The sequence below is a fragment of the Lithobates pipiens genome, unplaced genomic scaffold, assembly GCF_037356315.1.
Source record: "Lithobates pipiens isolate NorthernLeopardFrog02 unplaced genomic scaffold, aLitPip1_a1.2 Scaffold_18, whole genome shotgun sequence".
Taxonomy (NCBI): domain Eukaryota; kingdom Metazoa; phylum Chordata; class Amphibia; order Anura; family Ranidae; genus Lithobates; species Lithobates pipiens.
In genome coordinates, this window is record NW_027507758.1 from 415,313,895 (window position 1) to 415,327,908 (window position 14,014).

General features: G+C 47.1%; 1 protein-coding gene across 2 annotated transcripts in view; it reads left to right on the top strand.

Moving 5' to 3' along the window:
* The window catches only part of PLD1 (phospholipase D1), a 355,357-nt gene that overhangs the window by 57,950 nt on the left and 283,393 nt on the right, over window positions 1-14,014 (top strand). Inside the window, exon 2 of one of the 2 annotated variants that reach the window (XM_077487973.1) lies at window positions 3,542-3,623. The gene's annotated coding sequence lies outside the window, so the exon portion shown is untranslated. The remainder of the gene's footprint in view (window positions 1-3,541; window positions 3,624-14,014) is intronic. The other variant, XM_077487974.1, reaches the window with a different exon arrangement.

Consider the following 14,014-nt stretch of genomic DNA (forward strand, 5'->3'; position numbering starts at 1 on the left):
AAGAATCAAGACACTGAATAGAATAAATAAAACTTTTTATCTTGCCTAAAACACACTGAGCATAAAAGTATAGGGCTGTTTTCACACTGATATGCTGCTATTTACCCACATTGCGGGTTCAGTGCACCTTCAGCTTTCCTGCGGGTTTGCTGCGCTTAGCCATAGACTTCTATTAAATCCTGCTGATTTGGTGCACTTTCTGAAAGTGCACCAAAACTCCTTAATGCAGGAGTTTTGGTGTTCTTTAAGAAGGTGCACCACACCTGCAGGATAAAATAGAAGTCTAGGGTAAAGTTAAGATGTGTTTTTATCACCCCCGCCCCAACGGCACCCCCTTGAGCCGCAGTGGCCAGGGGTGTACATGTCACAGCTGCAGCAGGAGTTGTACGTCCTGCCCCATTTACTTAAATGGGTTGTAATTGGCAGGCGGTAGCACCCACCGAAAGTGGCAGGAAGCTTAATCCCTGCTGCGGCATGTGTACACCTTTCTGCTCCTCTGAAAAGCAATCGGAGTGTGTTTGACAGGTGGTGAGGAGTAGAAAAAAGTATTTGATCCCCTGCTGATTTTGTACTTTTGCCCACTGACAAAAAAAAAAAACTACAATTTAAGATTAGACTAATCATTTCTTTAACAGTGAGACAGAAAAAAACAACAAAAAAATCCATAAAAACACATTTCAAAAAAGTTATACATTGTTTTGCATTTTAATGACTGAAATAAGCATTTGACCCCTTTGCAAATCAGAGGTCAGACGTTTCTTGTAGTTGGCCACCCGGTTTGCACACACTTCAGGAGGGATTATGTCCCACTGTTCTTTGCAGATCCTCCCCAAGTCATTAAAGGGGTTGTAAAGGTAAATGTTTTTTCACCTTAATGCATTTTATGCATTAAGGTGAAAAAACATCTCACACTGCCGGCGCCCCCAGTCCCCCCCCCCCCCCCGTTTTTTACTTGCCTGACCCCTCGAAAATCCTGCGCTCGCCCCCGCTGTCCTCTTTGCCGCTCAGCCAGGCTGCTGATTGGATGGATTGAAAGCAGCGCAGCCATTGGCTCGCGCTGCTGTCAATCACATACAATGATGCAGCACGCCGGGGCGGGGCCCTGTGATACAGCGAGCGGCTATAGCTGCCGGTTGTAGCACGGGAATGCGCCCGCAGGTGCTTCTCACCATGCGAGGGAGCTCGCATGAACATGAGAAGTACCTGTGGAAGGAAGCAGAGACAGCCGCCAAGGGACCCCAGAAGAGCAGGTTCGGGGCCACTCTGTGCAAAACGAGCTGCACAGTGGAGGCAAGTATAACATGTTTGTTATTTAAAAATCCCTTTAAGGTTTCGAGGCTGACGTTTGGCAACTCAAACCTTCAGCTCCCGCCACATATTTTCTATGGGATTAAGGTCTGGGGACTGGCTAGGCCACTTCAGGACCTTAATGTGCTTGTTCTTGAGCCACTCCTTTGTTGCCTTGGCCGTGTGTTTTGCGCAATTGTCATGCCAGAATACCCATCCACGACCCATTTTCAATGCCCTGGCTGAGGGATGGAGGTTCTCACCCAAGATTTGAAGGTACATGGTCCCCGTCCATTGCCCTCTGATGCGGTGAAATTGTCCTGTCCCCTTGGCAGAAAAATACCCCCAAAGCATAATGTTTCCACCTCCATGTTTTGGATGAGGAGGAATGCTGCCAATGACCCCAAAAACACCTTCTCCACCATCAAATTTGAGTTGATGTCAAAGACCAATTGTTTTCTTGGTGACTATGGTCTTGGCTGCCTTGAGGTAATTGACAAGATTCTCCTGTGTAGTTCTGGGCTGATGCCTCACCATTCTCCCCATTGAAACTCCACGAGGTGAGTTCTTGCATGGAGCCCTAGACCATGGGCAATTGACAGTTATTTTGTTTCTTCCATTTGCAAATCATCACACCTACTGTTGTCACCCTCTCACCAAGCTATTTGCCGATGGTCTTGTAGCCCATTTAAGCTTTGTATAAGGCCTCATTCACACGAGGCGGATCTGCTTGCACGGAGTCCTCCGGCTCAGCAGGAGATCTCTCAATTGATCTCTGCTGAGCTGGCGGATGACAGGTCCCTCTCTGCTCACTGAGCGGGGAGGGGCTTGTCGAGCGCCGCTGGATTCTATGGAGAGATCGGATGAAAACGGACAGCATGTTCCGACGTAGGGCCATCCGTCCACTTTTGGCGGATCGGACCGGGTTGGATGTCAGCGGACATGTCACCGCTGACATCCGCTGCCCCATAGACAAGCATGGAGCGCCCGTTCAGGTCCACCGTCAAAACTGACAGGGGGACCTGAACGGTCCGACGGTGTGAAAGGGGCCTTAGTCTACAATCTTGTCCCTGACATTTTTGGACAGCTCTTTGCTCTTGGCCATGTTCGAGAGATTCGAATCTGATTGCTTCTGTGGACAGTTGTCCCTCGTAAGAGTGCTCCTAATCTCAGCTCGTTACCTGTATAGAAGACACCTGGGAGACAGAAATCTTGCTGATAGGGGATCAAATACTTATTTCACTCATTAGAATGCAAATCCTTTATAACTTTTTTGTCTGTTTTATATTTTTTTGTCTCTCACTGTTAAAATAAACCTACCATTAAAATTATAGACTGGTCATTTCTTTCAGTGGTCAAACGTACTAAGTCAGCAGAGTATCACATTTTTTTTTTTTCCCCCATTGCTGTATGTTGCCTCCTCACCACCTGATTTAGACCCATGATTGCCATGCAATGCATGCAATTGCAACATGACAGTATGGAAATTATAGGTTTAAATCAAATGTATGGAGGCGACACTGTGCCTGATGGTCTTTGACTTCTCCCATGTTGTTCAGGCTGATTTCCACCTCTTTAAGTTTGCCTACCCCTGAATTGTAGCACATATAATAGTAACTGTTGTCCACCATTCTGCTTTTAAAGTGTATCTGTGGTCAAAATGTAAAATTATATATTCATTTCTGCCTTGTATTTCAGTTATTTCTAGCCTATTCCTATTACTCTGATATTGAAGTTTGTAAACGTGCTTTGTAAAGATCCCACACATTTACTTCCCTGCATTTTGTGACGTGTTCACTATGCTCTGTGAATAGGCACTGCTGTGTCATGGCATACAGAGATGCTGAGAGGAGGAGTTTCAGGAGTTGAAGTTAGTAAGGGAATCACTGCTTGCAGACAGCAAGGTACCATGGGATGTGTAGTACTTTAAAATTCGAAATTTAAGCAGCAGAGGAGAAACTGCAAAGCAAGCAGGGAATCCAGGAAGTAGTGGAAAGTGATGGCCAGCAGACAGGCAGTACTCACAACTTGAAAAGAGAGAGAGACGTAAGCTTATATTGGCTAACTATTGTGTGTATTGTAATACAGTGCTGATGTAAAATTAAAGTATGCTGTGACCATAGTTTAAGTCCCCTTTTGTTTATTCAATAGGAGAACTTTACTGACTCACTCATTTCTTTAGTATAAGTATAAACCTAATTTTAATTAGGATATATAACTAATGTGTGTATATATATATATATTTTTTTAATAGAAGTGTCAAGTGGAACCAGTGGAGAGGGAAACTATCGCCTAGTTCAAGAAACATTTTTCCCCAATTCTGATTGTTTGGTAAGGTAAGACACCTTACTGCTTTACATAATGATAGTTTCTTGTGTGGGGATTCACAGATGTAAAACATGTCCTATTAGTATTTTAGTGCATACAATTTATTTACAAAAACAATATACAGACATGTAACATAATTGCTTTTCATCGTACGGATATCTGAAGTGTGAAATAATCTTTCCAACGCTTCCTTCTCTAATTAAACTGTTGTCACGCAAGTGAGTCATATCGCAGGTTATCATTTTATTGCAGCCTGAGTTTCACATGAGGTACATTTTAAAAGTGTAAAATCCCACAACAATTGTCCTAGAATATAAGTTGGCAGTCAGGTTTCTTAGCTGCTAGAGGACCTCCCTTAAAGTTGTGTAGCGCTACGCCCACAGGGGATGCAGATGACTGGTCTCCCTACTCCCGCACAGCCAGACAAACATTTTCCACTTCCATCCAGACACAGGGCACAGTCTTTGAACTTGGTTTTTGTTAGGGGTAATAACTTGGAGGGTGAATTGGAATTGCTCAAGGAAGATGCCCAGCTTGACTGAAACAATAACCAGGTACAACTTCCTCCCTAATGTACACAATCTTGAACAGACGGTGAACTGACCGTGTCTGAAGATGAAATGCAACTGGCCCTTAAGGAATAAGAACTCAGTTCCTTAGAAGTATCTCACTCCACTGTAGACAATGATCCCCGCTCTACTGCCTGAGGACTACCAGCTGTCAGAAACCATTAATCGGACCGAGACAGAAGTACAATTAAATCACACTTGTTTATTAAATAAAAAATAAAAAGGTAAATAGAAAAAGCGTAGTCAAAGCATAGCCAGAGTCCAGTAACCGGATAGAGTAATTAGCCAGGCCAGAGTTCAATAACCAGATCGGGTAGTCAGCCAGGCCAGAAGTCAGGGATCCAAGTAGAGCAACAGCAAGCAGGATAAGAAGCCAGAAGGGATGTCAGCAATCCAATCTTTAAACAGAGCCGCAGGAGATGGTTTCTTGTGATGTGACCAAGGCGAAGGCAGAGGTGAAGTGAGCTGGACAGTTTAAGTAGGCAGGTCAGACGAGCATGAGCAGGAACAGCTGCCAACTGTGGAGTGAGATGAGAGCTGACAATTAGCCGACAGCTGAGCAGCCAGCCCAGACAAGGAAGGGCTAAGCCAGCCTTGACACCAGCCCACCGGCTGCTTCCCTACTAGCCCACCCAGCTGCTCCAAAAATCTCTCAGGGCAAGGGACAGGAAGGGTTCACAATGCTGTCCTCCCAGAAGGGCTTGCTACGTGTGACAGAACACAACAAGTTAAGGCGCAAACATCAAAAGTAATATACTCAAAGAGGCTGTCTGTATAAAGTTATATGAAACGATAGTACATATGAGATCTTTCAGTTATCAAGTCCCAGGAGAGTGCCTTTCATTCCTTGAATAGGAATTCAACATGCAGGGCTGCCACCGCAGGGAGCTGAAACCAGGCTCCTAGACTGTTACAGAGATACAAAAGAAGAAGGGGGCGCCTCTGGGTGTAGATTTTTTTAAAAAGCGATTTATTCACAAGTCATTCTAAAACGGAGAGATTTTGCACTCACATTTTCTATAAAATAAATGGGCATGTAGAATAAGAGGGGTCATCTGATTTGTCCGTCACTTCTAATCCGGTCCGCAAGTGTCCTGTTGTCCTCTCCTGGTGTTACCACTGGTTTGTTGTTTCGAGAAAGCCGGCTTGGTGGACGCAACAAACCAGTGGTAACGCCAGGAGAGGACAACAGGACACTTGCGGACCGGATTAGAAGTGACGGACAAATCAGATGACCCCTCTTATTCTACATGCCCATTTATTTTATGGAAAATGTGAGTGCAAAATCTCTCTGTTTTAGAATGACTTGTGAATAAATCGCTTTTTAAAAAAATCTACACCCAGAGGCGCCCCCTTCTTCTTCTTTTGTATACGTGTGACAGTCTCTTCTCTTGGGTGTACTGATGTACACACACTGTCCTCCTTGCTCCTTAGGCATGATTCCTTTCAAACCCCACTACTGTTGGGATCCACCCAAGCCAGCCTGACCTCTCACCTGAGGCAGAGCCCCCCCCTACCCAGACACAGCCCCCCCCTCTTCAAGGCCACTGACAGTCTCCTTGGCACTCCATCTTCCACCTGACTCATCCATATTTCCACCACCTGAGGATTGGCCAAGGACCCCTAAGTATGCAGGATAACCCTCCTGGCCTCCACTTACTAACTTCTAGAAGGTTCTCCAAACTTCCAGAACCAGGGGCAGGCATGAGAGACCCACCTGTATGAGTCATCCAGCCTGACCTACAATAAAACCCTGACCCAGATTCAGACTCCCTTTATCAAGAGTAACACAAATAAATGTACCTGTACTAACCTGATGGCACATTAGAGGATGCTACAGTTGCTTAGGTTTTGACCCAGCACATAGCCAACTATGCCAAATTATGTCTGCAACAGAGGCAATAAAAAGTTAGAGACCCCTTACTGCAACAAATTGCTTAAACTGATTGTGGAGCACATCCCGGATACATAGTTAAAACATGAATTCCTCAGATTGGGACTTTAAACAGTTTGTTGGTAAAAAAAAATTCAAAATGTATTACACATTGATGATATATAGCAACATGAACATGGTGATATACGCAATAAACACAAATATTGGGAGCAAAAATGGAAACCAGCTGCAAGGAAATGCCCAGAGATTTGACAGACAGAACTTCCAACATGTTTTGAAAAACAAAATGCAGATCTTCATGACAGAGGGCAAAATAGAGCTCTGCTCTACCTTGCCAGACACCTCCAGCCACATCATTTTGACTCTAACTTTAAGATCCAAACCCTTGATGTTCTGGATGGTTCAATAACTTTTGATACACACTCTATCAACCGGACCTGCATTAAGGGAAAGCACTATTCGACCTCTCCTCTATAGCTACGGTCTATATAGCGTTATACCACTAAGTTATACAATAAGACCATCCCACAATATGCAGACCCCTGGCAATGTCATTCACATTCTCTGTTGCTTGTGCACTGCTTTGACAAACGTAGCTTTCTTTTTAAATTTTCTATGTCCGTCAGAGCAGCGCACAAGTAACGGAGAATGTGAATGACACACACCACACACGCACACACCACTAAATGGTTATTACATTTGTGTTACCATTGAAGAGAAAAGTCTAGTTTAATTTTCAGGAAGTCTGCATTCTAATTCAAAAAATGCATTATGTATTCTGCCAGGGAGGATCTGTTAGAACAGTGATTGCATCATATATTCTTTCTTTTTTTTCTTTCTTTCTCTTTCTCTCCCCCTTTCCCTCTCCCATGAATCTTTAGGATTGGAGTGAATGTGGGATGTACATGTAAATGTGAACTCGCCCACTTTAACATAAATCACGCTCCTCATTTTCCAGCCAGCCATATACACATTATGATAGATAAGATAGGTTACGGTCTTATAAATGCGAAGGGTGTCTATCTCCTGTTGTGGCTGGAGGCAAGAGAACAAACATATCGCCCTTACTTGCTTTATGTAATTATTACTGAACTGTACACACATCCCATTGTGATGTATTATACACACTGCACTCTGTTGTTATTCTGTATTAGAAATATTACTCCTGCTGCAGCTTTGATATCTTTCTAACAGCAATAAGTATCCACCAGCACCGTCTTATCGGTAACCATGAGTGCAGAACAAGGACGTGCGGTGAGGTCAGTGGCTGGTGAGGCACTGGCTAGTATAAGAGCCAGATCCACACAGGTTACATACGCTGCGATCGTTACAGCAATAATTCTAGCACTAGACCTCCTCTGTAACGCTAAACATGTAATCCTGTAAAACAATTTAAAGCGTCGCCTATGGAGGTTTCTCTTTTGTTCTTTGACGGACACAGCACCTTTAATCTTGACATCAGGGTTATATCGTCACATTTAGGAGAGGTCTAGGCAGAACACATAAAAACAGCAAAGCTGTGCAGGGGGCGGTCCTACTGGCTATAACCCCTCACTCTGCTACCCTGTTTCCCCTAAAATAAGACCTAGCATGAGTGTCGTGATGGCTGCAATATAAGCCCTACACCCCAAATAAACCCCATCCTCTTTCCCCAAAAATAAGCCCTACCCTGAGAATAAGACATAGAAGGACTTTAACTAGGGCTTATTTGGGGGGTAGGGCTTATATTGCAGCCATTGTCGACAATCACGCTAGGTCTTATTTTAGGGGAAACAGGGTACCAGCAGCACCATTTTTTTCTGCTTAGTCTAGGAGAAGGACTTGGCTCCCTGTGAGGACCAACGGTAATTTTTCCTTTTTCTATAGTTTTTTATTTTTTTTTATTCCTACGATCTACAATTAACAGCCGGGCTGGGTGACAGGCTGGATAATATAGATCTGGTCGTCTCCCCAGCCTGGCCATCGAGCTTGTGCAGACCTTAGCTATGCGCTGGGTCGGCCACGGCATGCCCTCGTCTGGTCCAGGGGCGGCCGGTGAGCTATATGCTCCGGGGCACACATATGACCAGGCTACTGCTGTCCGTGTCCCAGTGTGCTGTGGCCAACAGCCACCCCATACTGCTTGGGTGAAGGGTCTGTCTGTTGAATGCATGCAGCAGTCCCTGCAGGAAGGGTAAGTATGGTTCCACCTGTTTCGGCAGGATGGAGCAGCTGGGCATTCCCTGGGAGGTCCACTAGGGGGTCTCTCTCTCTTCTCTCCCTGTCCCTTTCCCTCCTCCCCATGCTAAGGGGGCGCTGTGTAACTGGGCATAGGGGATGCGGAGCACGTACCTGGCCGGGAGGTCTCTGGGTCCTGGCAGGGGGCTGCGCTGGGCGGTTGGTGGTCCACTAGTTTTTTCCGTGTTAGTGACATTTTTTGGGGTGTTTGTGTGCTGCCATGTGGGGACTGGCTGCCACAGGAACCACTGGCATTTTTATGTGGCCGTGCCCATTTTCTTGTAGCCGCAGCCATTTTCTTGGAATCCGGCGCCCATTTTCCCGGCGGTTTTGGATGCTTTTGCTGAGGAGGCCGGTAGCCATTTTTTAGTAGCTTCAGATCTGTTATACTCTAGCGCTGGGTGCTGGTTAAACCTGGAACAGCGCGAAACTGACACAGAACACCTCGTGGCAGACAGAGGGAAGAGCTGATGACGGCAGCACAGCGCAATACCTGGGTCAGGGTGGTGAGTCCTGCGGGGGACCCCTCAGTCTGTGGCAGCTAGGAGGGTGGGCCTTTATTACTCGCCTTGCGTCCCTAAGGGTGACAGGTGAGAGTGGGTCAGCATGGCGTCAGAAGCTGGCGCTTCTTCCCCAGACATCCCTATTATAGCAACCAGTTCCCCATGCACCTGCAGTGCCTATGGAGGCTCTGTTGGCAGTCCTGGAATCTTTTGTTGCCAGGGTAAAAGTGGCATGCATGCACAATGGAGGTAAAAAATGCCCCCTCTCCCGCCGTCTTCTGGGGAAAGCTTTGATTCAGACGCTGGTCCCGCTTTGAAAGGCGGCCCCTGTTCTGACGTTTCAGAGGATGCAGACCAGGACCATTCAGACAGTGAGGATGACTCCGGGTCTGTGTCATCGCAGGAAAAAACTATAGTAGGAGCACTTATCACAGAGGTGCAGGATACTCTAAAGATAGAGAATATGACGGGGGTGTAATGAAATGTCCCACACTCGGCTTGAGTACTTTCGTCATATACCACTTTCTCCCAGTCTGAATATAGAGATCAGATATTCCAACCACTCACAAGCTCAAAACAAGACCACACTTGTTTAGCTGCTAACATGGACTGTTTTATTTGAGATGACACACAAATATATACAGCAGGCTTAAAATAAAACTTTACCCAGAAACCTAATTAACATGAGCTAGTTATCTAATCATTTACCCAGACTAGGTGACTCTGAGACATGACCTTTAGGACAGACTTGTGGTCACTGAGCTTCACACAGTAGTATTCTCACAATAGCAGGAGCTAATTGCAAGTAACAATACAAACCGTGAACCCCCCCCCCCCCAGCCTAGTCATCAACAAACTATAGTAGGAGTAGACTGTCCGGCTCCTACCCAGTCCTAGAGATCAATGTGATCGGTTCTCTCAACTAACATGTTGAATTCAGAATAAAACAAACTTGGAATAGTCTTTACATATATCATGGGAGATATTGTGGGTAAATATTATTGTCCCGTTTTAAGTAATCCACGATATATTTCTCACTTAGATATAAGAGGTATATGGGGAGCTGAAACATGGGTTTCCCAAACTTTCCAAGGGATTCTTTGTTCCACAGGCCCTCCCGTCACAGGGGACATCTGCAGAGGTGTCCGTCCCTTTTGGGTCCCACAAGCCGGTCTGCACTGGTGTTTCCATATTTAACTTCTTTTGATAAGTTCATTTACAAGGAATGGGGAAGCCCGTGGTGGGCCTTTTCAATCCCGAGATGAATGGCAGTACGTTACCCCTTTGAGGAGAGTTTCCTGAAAAAATTGACATCTCCGGCTGTTGACCCCCCCCCCCCCCCCCTATATCCAGGTTAAATAAGGTAACATGATTCCGGTGGAAGGGTCCCGCTCTTTCAAGGACCCTGCCGACAGAAGGATCGAGACGGTTGCCCATTACGGTGGTGGGGTCAGCATTGGTGTCACAAACGCTTACTGAATGGGCTAAGTTGTTGCACCGCGAGTTGGGGAAGGAATAGGTTTCCCCAGTCTGTGTGGAACTGGCAGACCAGATGGTGCACGGCCTTAAGTATATCTGTGATGTGCCCTGGATACGACCCCTTTGCTTTCTAGAGCCTCAGTATCAGCAGTGGTGCTGCGTCGTTTGATTTGGCTTAAGTGCTGCTCTGCAGACTAGGCATCTAAGAAAGCACTGCCAGATTTTCCCTTCCAAGGTTAGAGGCTATTTGGAGCTTTGCTGGACGACATTATTAAGAATGTGACTGGGGAAAAGAGTACTTTGCTCCTAGAGTCCAGGAAGACTAAGGAGCCACGTTGTTTTCCGCTAAAAATCGGCTTTTTCGTCCGCCCAGGTCGGCAGGTAAGTGTTCCCAGTCTGACAAGGTACCCGCGGAGGGACAAAAACATCCCTGGTTTCGCAAGATGAACAAGCCTGCGAGCATATCTGTTGCCGCATGAAGGTCTGCCCCGCCCAACTCTCGGGTGGAGGGCCGCCTTCAGGAATTTGCAGTCCGGTGGATCTCTCTCCTTTCTGACCAGTGGGTCTGGTTTTGTCAGGCTACAAGATGGTTTATCTCTTGTCTGACAAACAGATTTTCTCAAATCGCCTTTCAGGACAACCCCGGGAGTGTAGCTCCACCTTGTCATTAGGAAACACATGCCCACTTCAAAAAAAACCTCCTCTTCCTCCATGGCTTCAGTTATTGTGTTTCCTCCATGGAGGAAGCATGTGCCTGAACCAGGGGAGAGCTACACTCTCTGTAGGGGAGTAAGGCTTACCTCACGTACCGGTTGTTTGTTTCTTTTGACCCCCAGCAGCATCTCCAGTGGGAGAGGACTCCTGGAGCTCCTGGTCTCGCCATCTCACGGGAGTAAGGACCCTCGGAGTGCCGGCGTCGGGTGCCTGGTGTCCGCTGGATTAGCGCAGGGAGGGCTCTGTCGCTGGCGGAGGTCGCTGCAGGTCAGCGGCGTGGCTCCGTTTTCGGCGTCGGGTCCCGGGCGGCGACAGCGTCGTTTACGGTGACGCGCGGGCGCTCTGAGGGGGCGTGGCACCGTGGTTCAAGCGCCTGGAACGCAGGGATCGTGGGGCGGGTCAGGTGACCGTGTGCTTCCGCTTCCAGCCGGCCCTGATGATGCGGCGGCTGGGAAAATTAAAAAAAATTATGGAGCTGTTTGTGTATAGCTGCCTTACTCAGCGATGGAGGAATTTAAGTCGGCTATGGTGGAGACAGGCACCCCTAGCACCGGTCCAGCCCAGGTATGTAAGGTGCAGTGGCACCCTCTGCTTCACTGTTGGGCTATGTCTTTGTCTGTTCCCCCCTCTTGGGGGCCTGTCACTGCAGGTCAGAGGTGACTTCGCTCTGACCCTTTGCAGCCTAGTTCTGGGGTCTCACTAGTGGTCTGTTTGGTGGTCGGTCTCTGCACTAGCTTGGTGTTAAGCGACTGGTTGTTGAGAGCTTTTAGTGAGTGAAGCCTGCATATTGTTTCAGGAAAAATCACTAGGAAAAGCTAGACCAGGTCAGAGAAAATGTCCTTCTTGCAAGACCCCCCTCAGAGATTCGTGGCAGAAGGCAATGTGCAGAAATTGTATCAGAGAATTGGTGGAAGAGGAAACATCCCAGCAATATAAGGATTTGTTTTCTTCGGTTAAAGAGCTGACAAACACCTTGAGTTCAGTCAGGTCCATCCTGATACAAAACCCTCCCGCACAGACCGAGCCTCAGAACTTGCCGCCCAGCCCCAGGGCGTCGTCGTCCAGACAGGTGGAGACCGAGGATTCTGGAGACGAAGCGGGTAGTACTCTCATCTCCTTCAGGGATTCTGAGGAGGAGGAAGAGGAAGAAGATAGCAGGGGCTCTAAGTACAAGCTATCACTAGAGGAAGTAGATGACATTCTTAAAGCAATCTACACTACTCTAGAAATTCAAGAAGAAAAAGTACAGCTGTCAATTCATGACAAAATGTACCAGGGGTTGGACGAAACAAAACTGAGAGTTTTTCCAGTCCACAGGGTCCTCTCAGATTCAGTGAGAAAGGAGTGGAAGGACCCAGAAAAAGCCCCTTTCTTCTCTAAAGCTCTCAAGAGAAGGTTTCCCTTCGAAGATAAAGACTCAGAGGTTTGGAACAAAAAACCCAGAGTCGATGCAGCTTTCTCACAGGTATCCAGACGAACGGATCTAGCCTTTGAGGATATGGGGATCCTTAAAGACCCAATGGACAAAAAAGCTGACTCCATCCTTAAAAAGGCTTGGGATGCTGCGTCAGTCAGTCTAAAGCTAGCTATGGCAGCTACGGTAGTGGCCAGGAACCTGGAATGTTGGGTAGAGAAGCTGAAGAGCCATATTGAAGCGGGGACACCCCACAAGGATCTCTTAGTCCTTTCCACTGATCCTGAATGCAGTCAAATATATGGCGGATGCATCAGCAGAATCAGTTAAACTGGCCGCCAGGTCTTCGGCTCTTGTAAATTCAGCCAGGAGAGCAGTTTGGCTGAAAACATGGTCTGGGGACACGGCTTCTAAGGTCAAACTGTGTGGTCTGCCCTTCTCGGGTGACTTGCTCTTTGGTCCCGATTTAGAGTCGGTGCTGGATAGGACAGCCGATAAAAAGAAGGCTTTTCCAGCTAAGAAAAAGCAGGTTGCCAAAAAATTTTCGTGCTTTTCATCAGTCCCATAAAAAAGACCAGGATCGCAAGAGCAGATGGGGTTCGCAGAAGGGCAAAGGCAGGGGTGGAGTCCTCTTTAGATCTCCCCCAGAGCAGTCCCCCAAGAGCAAGTGACAATCTCTCCCCAGTGGGGGAGAGACTGTCAGCTTTTCGCGAACAATGGGACAGGCTGTCTCCAAATCTGTTCGTGAAGAGCATTGTCGATCAGGGGTACAGGTTGGAATTTTCAGAACCACCCCCAAGCAGGTTTTATGTGACAACATTGCCAAGGGATCAGGAGAAGGCCTATGCAATGAAGCTTTTATTACAGGAGCTGATACAGCAAGAGGTTCTGATTCAAGTCCCAGTAAACCAGCAGGGCAGGGGTTTTTACTCACATATTTTTCTGGTGAAAAAACCCTCAGGGAAGTACCATTTAGTCCTGAATCTGAAAGTTCTGAACAGGTTCATTCTGTACAAACATTTCAGGATGGATACAATTTTTTCCATCACAAAGTTGTTGACACCAGAATGCTTCATGGCATCCCTGGATCTAAGGGATGCCTACCTTCATATACCTATTCATCAGGCATCGCAGCAGTTCCTGCGCCTGGCATTGAAGGTGGGGAGTTCGGTATGGCACCTCCAATTCAGGGCTCTGCCATTCGGACTCTCGTCCTCTCCCAGGGTCTTTACAAAGATTATGGCAGAGGCTTTGGAGCCCCTGAAGTTGAAGGGGATTCCAGTCGTCCCTTATCTGGACGACCTTTTGTTTTTTGCGGACTCCAGGGAGCAGGTCCTAGTCAATCTCCAGAGGGCCCAGTCTCACCTCGAGGGCCTGGGGTGGCTTCTAAATCTAGAGCAGTCGAACCTGACCCCCTCACAGGAAATGAAATTTCTGGGGTAAACGTTAAATTCGATTCTCCAGAAAGTTTTCCTGCTGCTGGAAAAACAGGAAAAGTTGCAGCTAGCTGTACAGCGGATACAGAGCAACCAGGCAGTCTGTCAGGACGGCTATGGCAGTTCTGGGCCTGCTTACAGCAGCAATCCCGGCTGTTCAGTGGGCCAGGTTC